The sequence below is a fragment of the Saccopteryx bilineata genome, chromosome X, assembly GCF_036850765.1.
Source record: "Saccopteryx bilineata isolate mSacBil1 chromosome X, mSacBil1_pri_phased_curated, whole genome shotgun sequence".
NCBI lineage: Eukaryota > Metazoa > Chordata > Mammalia > Chiroptera > Emballonuridae > Saccopteryx > Saccopteryx bilineata.
The window spans coordinates 98,467,430-98,472,856 of NC_089502.1; the positions used below are offsets into that span (position 1 = coordinate 98,467,430).

Here is a 5,427-nt window from a genome sequence, read left to right on the forward strand (position 1 = left end):
ATGTGCCTTGACTGTGGGCCTTCAGCAGACCGAGTAACCCCTTGCTCGAGCCAGAGACCTTGGGTCCAAAGCTGGTGAGCTTTGTTCAAACCAGATGAGCCTGTGCTCAAGCTGGTGACCTCGGGGTCTCAAACCTGGGTCTTCCGCATCCCAGTCCGACACTCTATCCACTGCGCCACCGCCTGGTCAGGCTAATATTTTTTATTAATATTTTAAAGCTCATAACATAATCAGCACCTGAATAAAGCTGGCTCATTGCTTTGAGGTCAGTTGAAGATCCTTTACCTCCAGCGGGCACACGGGTTACATTTCTCTAAAACAGACAAGCAAAAGGTCCTTAATACCAGACAAGGCATTTTCCAGGGCCTGGTTCACTACTTCATCATCTGTCTAGTTGGAAGAGTGCAGCATGGATTCCACAGGGGAGTCCTGCTCTGGACGGGCTGTCATCCACTGATGGGGAGGGTAAAGGTGGGGAAAACCCATGAAAGGAATCCTGGCCTTATATTTCCAATATTCTGCAAACAGGTATATCCCATTAGTGATGTGGGTTAGGTAGCTGATAATTTCACCTGTTTTTCTAATATGAATCTTCCTAAAGTAGGATATAGAATAAATTAATTAAAAATTGTATTGGAAAATCTTTTGGGAAATTTTAAAAAATAATTTTTTCTCTCATTTGCAATCTTACAAAGTTATAAATTCAGTGATATTTGAGTTTCAGCCGTAGCATGAACAAAGCAAAAGATTTGAGCAATTGTAGTGACAAAAGGTGGTCTGAGGCACCCATGCTGGGTCTTAGCTCTGGTGTCTGCCTACGGGCTCAACCTCAGCCCTTGTTGAATCTAAACTGCAGTTTCATCATCTGTCAAATGGACATCATAATACCTGTGCTGCCTCGGCTGGATTTTTTTTATTGCAGATACATTATTTTTTATAAGATGAGGAGGGGAATTGAGATAGTCTTCAGCCTCTCCTAAGATTCTGCGATGTCATTTTCTTATATTGCTTGAGTTATTTCACAGGTCAGCATGACCTAGAATTAGAAGTAGTACACAGTGATTCTAAGTCATAGAGGAAATTGATATAAACTTGAAGTGGATTTGGAGAGAAATTAAGATAGAAGTAAATATCTTGCAGAAATGAAATTGCTTCATGATTAGACAGCCCAGTGAGCCACCGGGTACACACTGGTTGCTTCCTCCCCAGAACAATGCGTTGCCCTGAATCTTTTTAAATGACTTGGCTCAGAGCTGTGGGGACTTGGTGAGCTGCTGCAGGCAATCTATCAGAACAATTGGTACCATCTCCATTGCCGTGACACCCTCATCACATCCTTGTCTCTGCTCCAGTGCCCTGCTGTCCTCCCACGCCTGCTCACACAGAGCTTCAGTCTGATGTTAAGATGATAGATGTAACTCCACACTCTTCTTCATAAAATTAAGCTGCAGGGCAGATTGTTACTGTCTTGTTAGAAACCTCTGGAGATCATCTTGATTGTTTCTGAAATATAAAAACCATTTTATTTAGAAAAAAAAAACTAAAAAGCTTCTGCTCAACAAAAGAAACCGACAACAAAACAGAAAGGCAGCCAACCAAATGGGAAATGATATCACAAACAACAGCTCTGACAAGTGATTAATATCCAAAATGTTTAAAGTACTCACAAAGCTTAACAACAAATAAGCAAACAGTCCAATTTAAATATGGGGAGAGGACCTGAACAGACACTACTCTCATGAACAAATAGACATATGAAAAGATACTCATCTTCACTAGCTATTAGAGAAATGCAAATCAAAACTATAACGAGACACCACTTCACATCTGTTAGATTGGCTATTATCAACAAGACAGGAAATAAGTGTTGGGAGAAGCTGTAGAGAAGAAGGAACCCTTGTTCACTGCTGGTAGGAATGTAAACTAATACAGCCATTATGGAAGAAAGTATGATGGTTCCTCAAAAAAAATAAGAATAGAGTCACTATATGACCTAGCAATCTCTCTACTGGGTATCTACTCAAAAAACTTGAAAACATTGGTACATAAAGACACATGCACCCATGTGTTCATTGCAGCATTATTCACAGTGTCCTATCCCTTGATAGAGGATTGGATAAAGAAGATGTGGTACAGATGTACTATGGAATACTACTCAGCTATAAGAAATGATGACATAGTACCATTTATGACAACATGGATGAACCTTGAGAACATTATACTGAGTGAAATAAGTAAATCAGAAAAAAGCTGAGAACTGTATGATTTCATACATAAGTGGGATATGAAACTGAGACTCATGGACATAGATAAAAGTGAAGTGGTTACTAGAGGAGAGAGTTTGCAAGGAGGGCCCTCTTAGCATGGTCTAGGTATTGCCACTCCTCCCAGGAGAAATCCACAATCACATCCTTGAATGAGACTAATTTCTGTAAGAATACTGTCTTCTTGTTCTGCTGTGAACCCATGGGTGATGTGCAAAGATACAGAAAATTTATCTCAGAGGTCATTCCTGGAATGCTATACAGAGTATGTAAAGCTATAGTTTTCATTATATTTTGTGAGAGAAACAAAAATCTTTCAAAAATACTACTCACTATGAAAAAATATAAAACCCAATAGAAAAATAAGCAAAAGAAATGAATAGATACTTCATAAAAGAGGCTATTAAAATTATCGTTACATCCATCAGAAGGTGCCTGGCTTTATTAGCACAGAGGTTGCTGGTTCAATCCCCAGTCAGAGCACATACAAGAACAAATCAATGCTCTTGTCTCTCTCTTTAATAATAAATAAATAAAGACATAAAGAAATAAAGATAAAATTAATATGAAAAATGGCAGTGTGACACATGTACAATTAAAATTATAGACAGAGAAAGCCACCCTATGCATTTGAGAATAATAAAATGAAAACACAGCCTGGCCTGTGGTGGCACAGTGGCTAAAGCGTCAACCTGGAATGCTGAGGTCACTGGTTCAAAACCCTGGGCTTGCCCGGTCAAGGCACATATGACAAACTATCAATGAACAACTAAAGTGAAACAACTATGAGTCAATACTTCTTGCTCTCCCCCCTCTGTAAAATCAATAAAATAAAGTCTTTTAAAAAATTAAAATATAAAAAATAAAAGTAAAGTGTGTAGAAGAAAAACCATGTTCTTTTTTTAAAAAATAAAAAATACACAATAGCAGATAAATAGAAAGTTATTAAAATCATTGTCTCTAACAATACAAAAATTAAATATTAAGGCATCTTTTACTTTCATCTTGGTATATGCAGCGAAGAAAAATGTTTTAAATAGGAAGCAGTACTTCTATTCAAATGCTTTCTAATGTATTTGGCAGATTTGTTTTTATATTCTCCTATCCCACATACCATGGAAAGCTTTCATGATTAAAAAAATGTAACCCAAACCAAGAGAGAAGTATAAACATTCACTTATTAAAGAGAAGCAGTTCCACCCTTGAAAAATAAAAAAGGTGCTACAAAGAATACTATGTGTAATGCTCTGATACCAGTACTTTAATTTTTCTGGAGCAATTTATGTTTCAGTAATTAAAAGAAAGAAGAAATGAAGACATATTAAGATGAGAAACCTATTAATATGGATCATGCTGCAGAATAATTGTTCACTCAATATTCCACTGGGACACAAGCTTTTGAAAAGGGCTTCATTTTTTTTTTTTTTTAGATTTTATTTATTGGTTTTAGAGAGAGGAAAGAGAGAGAAGGGGGGGGGGAAGTGCGAAGCATCAGCTGGCAGCAGTTCCTCTTCATGTGCCTTGACCGGGCAAGCCTGCGGTTTCCAGCCAGTGACCTCGGCACTCCAGGTCGCTTTATCCACTGTGCTACTACAGGTCAGGTGAAAATAATTTACAGTAATATAACCAATTTTCTTGGTGACCTTTCAGTTTAAAACACTGTAATGTAAGAAACATTAAAAAAATTCTTTTATAAGAAGCCACCTTGATACCAGAAAATTGGAATGAAAGATTTGAACCCAGTTTACTTTCTAAAGGATGCCGTGCCCTCGCTTCAAATGCCAAGTGGAACTCATCATCTTTAGAGCCAGTTCGGCTTAAACACTTCACCATAGCAACCCAGTTCCAGCCTCAGTGAATTCCTCCTTTGTGATCTGTTTTATCCTCCAATTTACAGTTTTGAGCTTTTGAAAGTTGTTCTCTTTTGTCCTTTTTCTTACTTGATGGGACTATATTAGGAGTTTCAAGTGAGATAATACTGCATATGAATATCATAGAATTAATGGGATGGTGATACTCCTGAAGTGCTCTTTATTGTCCCTGGCATATTCAAACAATGTGTAGGCCATAGCAGTGCTGAGATTAACTTCTACTGTTTCCTGTAACTTGGCTAATATGCTCTACTCTACAACTAAGAATAGTGTGTTGTTGTTTTTTAAGTGTTCATAGTTATAATTGAAGGTGTCTAGGGATATGTTTCTGTCCAAGAAATCTCTATTATGAAGGCTTGGGAATCACCATTTTCACCTATCCTATTATATTGACATGAAGCTGGACTTCATTGCCACAAACTTTCATCTCCTTCATATATAAAACGTTGGCACTCATTTTAATGACTCGCAAAGCGCCTTTTGGGCATTCATGACTTGGAAGAGAAAGCGCGGGCAGTGGCATTGATGCCTGTACATCCCTGTCCCCTGCCTTCGGTTTCAGAAGGAACACCCTTCACACTACAGAGGCCAGTCACACGCACCCCTGACCCTCAGGCAGCGTGAAGCCAGGGACTGAAGGGCTGTAGGTGGGAGCCCTGGCAGCAGCAGACGGGGCGCTGGTCAGACAAGCACTACCCGCTGCTGAATTTTATTGATTGTAAAGTGTGTTCCTCAGTTTTAAGAAATCATCCTCAGAAATCCAAATTGGCGCAGTACCTTCTGTCCTGGTTCTTTCATGATATTCTGAGCATTTGCTTTACCACTAGGAAAGCAAAGCCCAGTGGAGAGGTATGTCTATTCCTGCCAAGGCCCAGCTGTAGCCCCGCAGGGCTACAAGGAACAGCCTGACTTGCCAGCTGTATTCACGGTCTCCCCCCAGGGGTCTGCCACATGGCTATTTGCACTTCCTAGTTCTCTTCTTGGCAGACAGAACAGTTGTTATGGGCATTTTGTGCCTCAGAAGATGCAAGAAGGCAATGCCTACATTCGGCTCGTCTCCGCATTGCTGCAGACCCCCATGTCCATTCATTGTGGACCCAAGTGGCCACCTTAAGCAACTACATGGGGATATCTGCTTGTCAATACCAATTACCTTCCAAACCTGGAAAGGAGTTTTTCTGATGGCCATCAACATGTGCTCCTTTAATGAACACCTCAGATTCCCATAAGGCTGTGCCTTGCACGGACATCCTCCAATAAGCCAGGTTTCTATTCCCCTCTTGTCTGACCAT

At 39.6% G+C, this 5,427-nt stretch overlaps 1 pseudogene; it reads right to left on the minus strand.

Moving 5' to 3' along the window:
• Window positions 1-281: 281 nt before the first annotated feature.
• On the minus strand, window positions 282-5,225 carry LOC136317743 (RWD domain-containing protein 4 pseudogene; annotated as a pseudogene).
• Between the last annotated feature and the right edge of the window lie 202 nt (window positions 5,226-5,427).